Source organism: Squalius cephalus (assembly GCF_949319135.1).
Source record: "Squalius cephalus genome assembly, chromosome: 13".
NCBI lineage: Eukaryota > Metazoa > Chordata > Actinopteri > Cypriniformes > Leuciscidae > Squalius > Squalius cephalus.
In genome coordinates, this window is record NC_137134.1 from 32,755,488 (window position 1) to 32,767,583 (window position 12,096).

At 36.8% G+C, this 12,096-nt stretch overlaps 1 protein-coding gene across 1 annotated transcript in view; it reads left to right on the forward strand.

The window, feature by feature from the left end:
• The first annotated feature begins 9,699 nt into the window (after positions 1-9,699).
• The window catches only part of LOC307169919 (uncharacterized protein), a 57,914-nt gene continuing 55,517 nt past the window's right edge, over positions 9,700-12,096 (forward strand). Inside the window, exon 1 of the mRNA XM_079890788.1 lies at positions 9,700-9,798. The gene's annotated coding sequence lies outside the window, so the exon portion shown is untranslated. The remainder of the gene's footprint in view (positions 9,799-12,096) is intronic.

The window sequence follows — 12,096 nt, forward strand, 5'->3', positions numbered from 1 at the left end:
CACTCAGACGCGCGCTTCAATCCGTTGCGAATACTGTCTTCGTTCTGGTGAAATCACCAAACATAATGCACACAAATGTGTCCCTGCTTGATATACAATCACTGATGAACATAATCGGTTTTGATGAGGGAAAAAACTATACAAAAAAAAATACTGTCCGAGGGCGGACTAGAACCGGAAACCTCTGACACGATAGGCGAAAGTTCTTCCACTGGACCATTAAGATACATGTTTTAACATAGGCGGATCAATGTATATATTCACATGAAAATTCTCGAGCTGACTTGATGTAAAGCCGCTCGTTGCACATTTGATTTTTTTCCCTCTGAAATAAATAGCAAAAAGTCATAGCTGACTCTGAGACTATGTGCATGATTATGCTGTATTATTTTACTTGATAAAAACGTATTGCAGCGAGGTTATGTGTAGCGGTTGTTCCTCTGCGTTGTGTTATTTTGAATGTTGTAAATAAAAGGATTTTCCACTCAAAGCTGGTCATGCAAAAGATGAATTTAATTACAATACCTGTGTGATAAAACACATAAACAGACAGGCACTGTTAAACCGCAGCTCTTTTAACTGTACCTCTCCTCAAGAGACATTGCAGGAAAGAGCGACACACACTTCACCACACACATACACAATATATGTAATAATAGCAATAGTATAATTAATAATGATAATAATAATAATATTAATATATTCACAAAAATGTCATTGTATGCAAATAATTCAAAACAGCATTACAGTGTTTCTTAGATCTCAATTAACATACCTGTGTGATAAAACACATAAACAGACAGGCACTGTTAAACCGCAGCTCTTTTAACTGTACCTGTTAAGCACAAAATACATGTTTAAATACACCAGTAAGTTAACTACAGAAACCAGTAAATGCGATGTACAATATCTATTAATAAAATAGAATATATATTTAGTATGCGTACCAAATATACACATCTCTATACACACACATATATAAAATTTAATCAAGACGCTTAGCCACTAACACATCTCTCACTTGTGACGCACACACCCCGCCGCCATTTCACGCAACGCACTATTCACTCATTAACAGCACAAAAATAAACTTACTTTAACAAGTTAATGACTCGAACTAATAGTCAAATATAACATCTCAATGAATACTCTTTCACAAATGATTATTTAAACCTGACATGAACACTTTTAACTCAATTTAACATCAAGTGCACGGAGCTCATGAAATCGTACCTCTCCTCAAGAGACATTGCAGGAAAGAGGACGAACCTCCGATTGCACTGCTGTTTGAAGCTCGCTCCTACGCATGACGTCAGCCGACGTGCATACTGCGATGTTTACCCTTAGTAAGAGCACACAAACTTCTTTCAAAATAAAATGCCCCAAAACAAATAATAAAAATAAATAAAAATATAAATAAAATGGTTTATAATCTGGTGTAACAACATATCCCTGCTACATCTGCGTGCAATAGAACTAGAACAGCTACATCCGTGTGTCATGCGCAATTGAGCATCCACATCAGAGAGCAGGGCCTCGCATTTCAAGTTCGCACAGGGCCTCGCACCCCACCTGCGACGGCACTGAGTACAGTCATAACATAACGTACAGACATTATCTTAATTCCATAATGTCCTTAAACATAACAATATGCTGGCCATAAACTGAGAAAGTGCGCGTCCGGTGTGTGATACAGTTGTAGACGCGACGCGGCGTGTTAGTGTTTTGCGTATCTATGGCAACAACAGACTTTTATAACGTGAATCCAGGATCGCTGTCGTGAAACACTTAAATGTTTCCCTTACCTAAGAGATTATATGCAACACCCTTAAGTTATTCTCTTAGGTAAGGGGAAATCGCCCCTTAAGTATCATACTTAAGGGAAAAACTTAAGGTGCTTTATGCAACCGGGCACTGATATACTCATGGAGCAGACTTTTGCGACCGTGCTGCGGCGCTTGTGGCCTCTAGGGGCGCTTGTGGCGCTTACAGGTCTAGCGCCCCTAGCGCCCGCAAAAGTTCCGCGGTGTGGCTTTAACATTTTGAAGTGTGTGAATTTTTTTTTTTTTTTTTTTGCTATAAAGAATTCAAGTACAAAAAATTAAGGCATAAATCAACAATCATATCGTAATCGTGTTGATAGATCACCTAGAAGAAAGAATATAGAACAAAAATAAATAAAAATAAGTAAAAAAAAAAAAAAAAACACAGGGGTGATTCAAGTCATTCTTCCATCCACTGAAATGGGGTTTGATCTTTAAATATTTACACCTGTGGATGAAGTGCTTTCCTAAAACAATCAGATAGTTTATCAAAAAATCTAAGTTTTTATCATTCAAAAACACTCCAACTGTTATTGATCTCACAGTCAGAGGGTGAAGTGATATCTCTTTAGATTGAAACCAACTCTGAAATGTAATCCAAAATTCTTGTACAAATTCACATTGAAAGAAAATATGCTCTACCGTCTCAATTTCTTTCTCACAAAATCCACATGAATTGTTTTCCCAATTGAATCTTTCATGTAAAAAGCAATTAGATGGATAAATGTCATTCAAGATTTTAAACGTCACTTCTTTGGCTTTAGGAAGGACTGTGTGAGATAAATACCGCTAACTTATTTTTTAGTCTCTTCATCAGTGAAATCTTTTACAACATATTTTCTTTTCAGTTGACCAGAGTAAAACTGACTGGATAACACATTTCTAATAAACTTATCTGTAAACTGTTAACTATTTAAATTAATTCCTTCGATACAAAGTGGTCTCATTACTGATTGAGAGTTCGAGTACATTACAAACTGTTTAATCCTCATTTTCAGGGGTGCTTGGACGGCCTTTAACACTTTATTATACTCTCTGGAAATTGAATTTAACACAAAAATCTCTGTAATTCAACAAATTACCAAAAATATCCATCAAATGCGTCAACGGCCATATTCCTTTTTCCATCCAAGTTCCTAAAAACAAGGATTTTCCATTACTCAGGATATACCTGTTGTTCCACAGAGGTGTATTATGTGTGTAAAGTTGTGCTTAAACATGAGGTTCCAGTACAGAAGAGCTTGCTGATGGAGATCAGATCATTTTAAATCATAGTCACACCGCAATACAAAATCAATTCCCCCCATTTTTTGGAAAAGTGCATTCGTGATGCTAAACCAAATAGAGTCCTTATGACACACAAAGGAATTCAACCATTTTAGTTTTAGACACCATTCATCACAGAGAAACCTATGCCACCCTCTTCAATACTCTTAATCATGTCATTTTTCCAGATATAATGGCATTTATCCTTCCAAATAAAATTAAAATGTATCTTATTTATTAATGTAATCATGTTGTTTGAGATTTCTAGTGAAAAGGCCGGGTAAATGGCTCTTGATATACTCTCTTGGATAGAAGAGTCCTGCCAAACATTGTTATATCCCTTTGCAGCCACGACTTTAATATTACTTTACATTTATCAATATTTTTTCATCTTTTTCCCTTGTTTCTTTATTTCTGATGCCCAAATATTTGACTTCTGATGTAACCTGTATATTATCAGTTAAGCGAGCTGGCTGGTCATGTAAAGCTAGACTTTCACATTTATTAGTGTTCAATATAACACCTGATGCCTTTGAGAACTGACTGACTGAATCCAACGCTCTGGAAATTTGCCTTTTGTCTTTTAGAAATAAAGTCGTGTCGTCCACAAACTGACTTATTATGATGTGCTTTCCCGTGATGTTGAAGCCGTCAGAATTGTTCATTCTAATCCTAATAGACAATAGTTCAGCGAGCATTATTAATAACAGAGGAGAAGTGTTGCAGGCTTGTCTAATGCTCCTCTTAAATGTGAATCGTGAGCATGTGCCGAGCTCCAGAGACACACAGCTGTTAATATCATAATCAAATTAGAGAATTTCTGTGATCTTTTAATCTTTTAATTTTCTTAGATCTTCAGCAAGGAAGTCAGACTGTGTTTCATTTATGATCTGTGGAAGGCACTTTTTCATCCTGCAATAATTCCCCATAACAACTTATAATCAATGTTAAGAAGTGTGATTGGTCTTAGATTATCTAACAATCTTTTATCTTTGCCATGTTTAGGAATAAGTATTATTAGGCCTTGCTTCATGCTTGTAGTTAAGTCGTTCTTCACTATGCATTCTTGAATTGCCTTAAATAATACATTTCTGATTTCTTTCCAAAAGAATCTATATATTCGTCAGTGAGTCCATCGGTACCCGGAGATTTATTCAATGACAATCTCAAGATCACGTCATCAGTTCTTCTGTTCTTATATCTACTCACAGAATTCTTTAAACGAAACATCAATCTTGGGGATGAAGTCTTTCATTTCATTTAAAACATTGAGGAATCTGGTTGGGAATATGCAGAGGTGTAAAGATTATTATAAAATGGTTTTATTGTATTTGCACTCTACTCCATTCATCAGTAAACTCGATATTGCCTTATTTTCCTGTCTTCTCTTCTCTAAACGACTGAAATATGAGGTGTTCTTCTCTCCTTCCTCCACTTTGCTCGTGATCTCACAAACGCACCTCGAGCTCTTTTGCTAAACATGTCGTCTAATTTGGCTTTCAATATCAATAATTTGCTTCTATCTTCACTGTTTAATTCTGTCTTATCACGATATTTACTAATTTCCTGAAACAGATTCACTTCTTCTCTTCTTTTTTCCCTGGCAATCTCCTTGCTAACCTTAATGGAACATTCTCCAATTCTATACTTTACAAATTCCCATTTATTGCAAAAACTCTCTATAGTCTCATTATTTTCAGTTTCAAACATTATTTCTTTTATCTTTGTACATTAATCTTTATTTTTTAACAGACCGGAGTTAAATTTCCAGTAGCCTTTATTTTTCCCTAGTTTATCAACTGGATTTAATTTAATTTCTACAATACAATGATCCGTTAATGGGGTTTTGGAAATCAAGATGTCTGATGAGAAATGTCATGTATGGACTATATAGGAATGACATGTGACGCTTTAGTTTAACACTTTCTAAATGTTTCTAGAAACGTGTGTTTGTGCCACACTGACAGTTTTGCTTATTGATGTGACGCTTTTATTGCAGGAATAATCTCCATATTTATTTCTATTTTCTTATAATATACACTGTGTCTTATTGTTCTGCTATACAACACTTCATTTCCCCTTAATTTCATCTCTGTTTTGTGTTATCTGAAGTAAATCTGCCCATCATACTCTCTGATTGTGAATGCCAATGATCTGATACGGGTGATGATTTATCATAGTTGTGTGAGCTTATTGATTACATTTTTTAATTTGATTGGTATTTTTCTTTTTTTAACGATTTTATTAGAGAATGTTCAGCTCTGGATTTTTTGTATTGCTGTTTGAAGCTTAATGCAAAACATTTGCTTCACTTCACTGAATAAAAGAATAAATAATTAACCAAAAATATATTCTCTCTGCTATTGTCTGGTTTGTTCAGTCTGTAAAAATGAGACGACCAGAGCAGAGACGGCCAACAGCTTCAGTAATATGAGGTGATGGATGTGGACTTCTGACAAACAGAGCAATGTCCAACGCCCTGCTAGATTCAACTCTAGAGACACATTTACTGAACACTACAGATTAACATGAGAGCTCAGTCCCATTAAAGCGCTGATGGAAGTGGAAAGCTCTAGTTGTGTGAAAATTAAAGGATAATGCTAATTTTCCATAATGACCAACACATTTATCAAGAGTTGAGATGCTGTTGATGAAACATGTTAGTAGGTGTTAATGAGCTCACACTATAATGCAGTTTTAGCGGCTGTTTAAAAAATAAAGAAATCCACCATGGCGTCATTATCAGTTAAATCAATATCATACCACTGTTGCTCAGAGTAGAAAGATGTAAATATCAGTACATCAGTAAAATCAATGCCAGTTTGTCTCTAGTATTAACCCCATGTTTATTCACCTTCTTCCGGAAGTAGCACTGGGTGGCGCCATCCGCGTAATCTCACTTCCTGGTTTAGCTACTTAGCGCTTTGTTTGCCCTGGTCCAATCTGTTATCTGTCTTGATATAAGTAGATAGACTATAATATTATAGCCAAATGCGTTGGCCTATGGTTATTAACAACTGCTGCAACGTACTAAAGTACATTTCACTTGAAGCTTTTGAAACAATGCCAATCAAATTATTTAATAGCTGTGTCTTTCTAATAGCTATTACTTAGTTATGAAGATGTGCACAAACACTACTACATGTAAAGATTGAAACTTTACTACACCAGTTTGTTTGCTTAATCACCAGATACATTTGCAGTGTATAGCCAACAGATGAGAAAAAAATAGCCACGAACTGGTGTAGAAAGTAGAGCCTCAACTAGATGAACAAGTGGGAAACGTTAGCTTAGCTAACTGCTAGCTGCAATTTCTTATGGTTTGATCTCTAACACAAGTAATGGCTGTAAAATAAATCCAGCGACTGAATTCTAGAGGACCATAGCTTTCAAACAAGGTATAGCATGTGTATGTGTCCTGTAGTGAGACCATTACAACATTAGATGTTTGTGGCTAATGTAGGCTAAACACTACACATCGGCCGGGCTGCGATCAGACAGGCAGACGGGTCATATAAACACCTAAAAGTCGTTTAAAAATTACCCCGAGAAACAGTGCATTGCTGTGCTGTTGGTACACACGTACATAGCACATTTGGCACAAATTAGCTTATCTTATGTGACATTTTATCAGTGAGACTTCTCTGCAGTTCTCCTCGAAATTGAATGAGGGTCCGCTAAACCGGAAGTTGGTTTACAACGGAAGTACTCGGAAGTACTGGACAGAAGTAAAAGTGGGCGGGGCGGAATAAGGTGAATAGTATTTTGTGTAGGCCTAACTGTTTCATCAATCCTGTTCCTTTCTTTTTTTACCTTTTGTGCATCAGTAGCTGCGTTTACATGGACACAATCGGAATGAAATCAATCCGATTGATGAATCCGAACAAGGTGTTTACATGAATGATCAATAAAGTAATCGGGTTGATGCGCGCGTTTATATGTCACAAGTTTCAAATCGGATCTGATGTTTTGACATGCGCACACTGCACAAATATACAGAGTTTCCCACTTTTTCGCGCATAAATATTCTCCTCTATTGGATCTGTATTTGTTTTAAACAGCAGATGTTATATTAATTCGTCTCTGGTCATAATTTAGAGCATATTAACTGCTTTGCCGTGCTGCTTATTGATCACGCAGTAAAAATACCCCTCCCCGCGGCCAAAACCAGACGTCTGTGGATGAGAATCCAAAACAAGGACTGGTGGGACGTTGTCCTGCTTCACTTCACAGACGCGCGAGTGAAATGAGAATTTTAGAATGACGGGAAACTTATTAATATGACACTTTATTCAACAGGAAAAACAGCTCGTTCCGCGCGTCATACGTCATTACGCTATTTAACGTCATCGCACATGCGCAGTCCTTTCAGTTTCGGTTTTCCATCCGATCAAGTGTTTACATGTTCTCTCGATCGGATTACAAAAGGGATAAACCACCCCTTTCAATCCGATCGAAATTTCATTCGGATCGAGCTCAATCGGATCAATTAAGGTGTTTACATGAAGGTTTTTTAGTCCGATTGAGCCGTCAATCCGATTATAAGTGTCCATGTAAACGCAGCTAGTGTCTCCGTACATTCAATTATCAACATTGATGCACTAAACTTTCACCTTTAACATGTTATTCAACATTTGAGCTTTACTAGCGGTTAAACTCAATCCTGAACACAGTGTCTAATCTACTGTAATTTAAAAGCTTTCTGTTTCCTGTAGGTCTGTTTATATTGGACAGTGGAGCTAATCTTGGAAAGGTGAATTTCAGGTTAATAACACTAGATAGCGCTCTAGTGCAGTATAAGTCAGGCAATTAATGTTTGTCTCTTCACTTTATTCGTACATTTCTTTACATATTATAAGCTTTTCCAACTCAATATTCATGTCAAGCCATTTCAAACAAGGGCTGTTTGTTCGTAGTGCAATTTACAATGAGCAATGCATTATTATAGTGATTTTTACCTCTGTAAAAGTATGGTAATGTTTTATCAGAAATAAAGTTTCTGAACCATCTAACATAGAAGAGGTCATATTAAAACTATGAATACCATGTACATTATTATAATTTTTTTATGCTAATTTACTTTTAAATTGTGGTGTACTTTAATATGACAAAATGGTCGTTCTTCCCTGTATAAATAGCACATTACAGGCGTCGTTTATTCTGTGAGAATATGATTCTTCCCCAGTTATGTTATAGTTTAATTTCTGAGGGTGTTTAAATCTGCTGTGTTTGGGTTCCAGCTTTGATATTTCCAACATTTGGATTGATATTGCAAAGCAAGGGTGATGAGCTCTGTACTAATAAAATTGTATGTCTAGCTATTTATTTTTTTTCATTCACAAATGTAGAATTGTGAAATCATCTCCCAATTTTTTTATTTTTTTTTATTAATTTAAACTGTATATAAAATCCTTAAAAACTATGAAAGGTCTTAAAGCACAAAAAATATATGATACCCTAAAACACTTCCCAACTGAGGTAAATAGCTTGAAAATTACTGAATTCTCCCCTTATATTATGTTATAATTTCTTACCGTTTATCTATTTGAATGTTTCTTGTTCCTTTTATAAATCATCCTTATTTTTGTTACTAATATATATTTCCTGTTTGTATTAAGAGCTGCTCCCTCTGGCTATATCTTCTCTGTATCCTATTCTGAAGAAACAGATTTTATGCAGCCATGTTTGTTTGTAAATATAAATAACAGTACACCATAGGCAGTTTAATATTTCCGCCTTCCGACCAAAAAGGCGGTCCATTTCCCGATGACGTTCAGGATAACATGGCAGCTTTTTTAGTTTTTTTATTATTGAACAAAGATCACAGGGGATATCACACAAAAAAAGGATAAGAAACTCAAGGTAAAGCACGGCAGTAATGTATGTAAGCTGGTTGTAAAGTAAACAAGCGTAACGTAACTTTTATATAAAAGCAAATCCGGGCTGTCCAGTAGATGCTGCATGCTAACATTGGCTAACATTACTAGTCTAACATGATAATTCATACATGTATCACAATAACACTGCACAATTAAAGACAGACAAACATAACCAACTAAATCCACGTTTTATTGAATCAGCAGTTATATACAAACACTAAGGAAAGCTTCAATAAGTTGTTGCAGTAGCGAACCAGCTCACCCATCTGGCTTTCTGCCTCTGGTATGCGCGCGCACCCTGTAATGTTTGTAAACAGGAAACCCGTGTGAGCAACCGAGCCGTTCCTGGTGTTGTCTGTGTACCGTTCAGAGAGTAGGTGTTTCACACACTAGATTCCGAAAACGTTTACTGAAAGGGTTTAATATAATGTAGTGTAATTTTCGATGAATTTCATTCATTTAAAAGCGAATGTTTATCATGTGTTCATCACATCTCGCTGCGTGCCGCCATGTTTGCGTGACGTCACGCGCACTCGCATCACTGCAACGAAAGTTATGGACTTCCGCATGAGTTGTAAATATGATTTAAGTGGCATTTCTTAGCAGAAGTTTGGAAATAATCACTTTGTGAGTTGGGCAAATTAACATTGAATCTAAAAAAATATATTTTACAGATGTAATTTGCAAGTAAGTGATCACATTTACTAAAAACACATGGAAAATTCCCACAGACTTGGAACGAATGAGGGATGGCAAAACTGGAAAAGCTGCAGATCTTCTTCATCAGTCCCTCAGAAGTCTGGAGTTTGACGCCATCAGGATCCCTCAAGGTGAGATTTTGTTTGGTATACGCCTTTTTGAGACATTTGGGATTGAACTTCATTTTTCCGAGACTGTTCTACTGCTTCAAAAATGTTTTTGTTTTAAATTCCTGCTTGAATTACTACGTTTGAGTACGATTTTAATTATGCATTTTCTTGTATCTGTTGACGTTGTGAAGTGCAGAATTTGCACAAATCTTAAACGATTCTGACGTAAATCCATTAGCAATTCATGCAGATTTATGGACCGTTATGCAGTGGATATTAATAAATAAGTCGCCATTTAAAAAAACAAGTTGGCCCTATATTTAGCCCTATATAAATTAAGGCTATAGTTCGCCAATCACGTGTCTGGTATTTTGTCGGCTGTTTAGAATTATAACCAATCCGATTCGTGAATTAATTGTTCTTTTGACTCGGTTCTTTTCAATGAATTGGTCAAACGGGTTAGCAGAATGGTTTGGATCGAATCGCGATTCAGTTTGAATGATTAATTAAAGGCATAGTTCACCCAAAAATGAAAATGCTGTCATCATTTATTCACCCTAGTGTTCTGTTGTTGTAAACCTGTATGAATTTATTTATTCTGCTGAACACAAAAGATGATGTTTTGAAGAATGTCGGTAACCAAACCGTTGGTCCCCACTGACTTCCATACATGCTGTTTTCGAAATCGCCCTCTATACTCTATATTAGTCCACTTGCAATAGTGAATTTAGACACTGGGAGCCCTATTTTAAAAAATCTAAGCGCACACTGCAAGTGTCCGAATCCACTTTTGCTAGTGTAACGACGGGAAAAATGGTCGTCGCGCATGGTCTAAAAGGGTTATAATAAACCAATCAGAGTCTCATCTCCCATTCCCTTTAAAAGGGCAGATTCACTATTTACATTGCTTCTCTAGCAAGGAAACGGATTTGCTCATGCGCGAGTTTAAAACGCACAAGCAGACCATCTACGGGACAAAGGCCTCGTTTACACTCCAGGTCTTGATGGCCAATTCTGATTTGTTGCCTATATTAGATTTTTTTTTCTGTCCGTTTACACGTTGTTTCAATTGTGACCCATATCCGATTCATGTGTTTACATGTGTTCATCAGGGGGGCAGTCATTCGTAATAAATTTAAGTTTCCCCGGGCACCGCCATTGATTAGCAGACCATCACCTGCTGTTAGCATTCCATTGACTCCCATTCATTTTGGCGTCACTTTGACAGCGAATAACTTTACATCTGAGACGTTTAAAGACTAAATTTTTCCATTATTTATTTCTAAAGAAACACTAAAATGCCCCATTACCTTGTATCTTACGTTATGGCCCCGTAGAAGCAGTTTTTGTAAAAGTTAACATTGCGTCATAACACGTGACTCTCTGGAAATTACCGTATGGACAGGAGGAGAAGCTTGCGGGCAATCGGGGGGACGTGGAGGCAAAATAAAAAAATAATTAATCAGAATACTTAGCAAAAGTTTCTCCTGCTCCTAGCTCATGGACACCTCCTACTCACACTCTCCGTCTCTGCAAGTTTCGGAAGGGAATGATTCAGATTTCGCTTGGCACAGCTACTAGAAGACAGACGGGTTGCTCATGTCACATCTACGTCGTCAAGCTCAGTTTGAGTCTGCGCAGTACGCTCGACCATCAGGAAGTGAGTGCTTCTAATCGACTTCACTTGTCTCCGTTGAAACCTATGGGGTCGCTGTGACAATTTTATATACTGTCTATGGTGTTCATGTGTTAGCCATACTATCTGAAGCATCGCGCATGCTTAAAGGGTTAAATTGTCTTGCATAGATGGACGAATGCAAAATATGATTGATGCTATATATATACTGGCATTAATATACGCTGTAGCCATAGCGGTTTGAAAATGGACGATGGATTATTCAGCTGCCGGCGCCATCTTCTGGTCAGATTCGGGAATTTATTCTACGCACGACTCTCACAGTGCATTATGGGTATTCTCTAGCAGTTGAGCGCACGGGTGTTTCTCAATCGTATGGCCGGCCACACGGTCACGGCACGAAAATACTATTAAAACTTAATTCAGGAAAAATACTTATTATTACAAATCTTTATATGAACTGGGTTTTAATTAATGCAATACATTGAATGTACAGCTGTCCACGGTCTCCCAGTGGCTTATTTGTGAAGAGTTTTTATTATTTTTTACAAAATAATTTACCGTCCATCAATTAATCCTGTGCTGTCTAACTTTTTCACTGACTTTGAACCAGTTTCATCAGCACAGCTGGCAGATATTGTCATGAAAATGAATGGAGGTAGCTGCAGGCTGGATATTCTCCC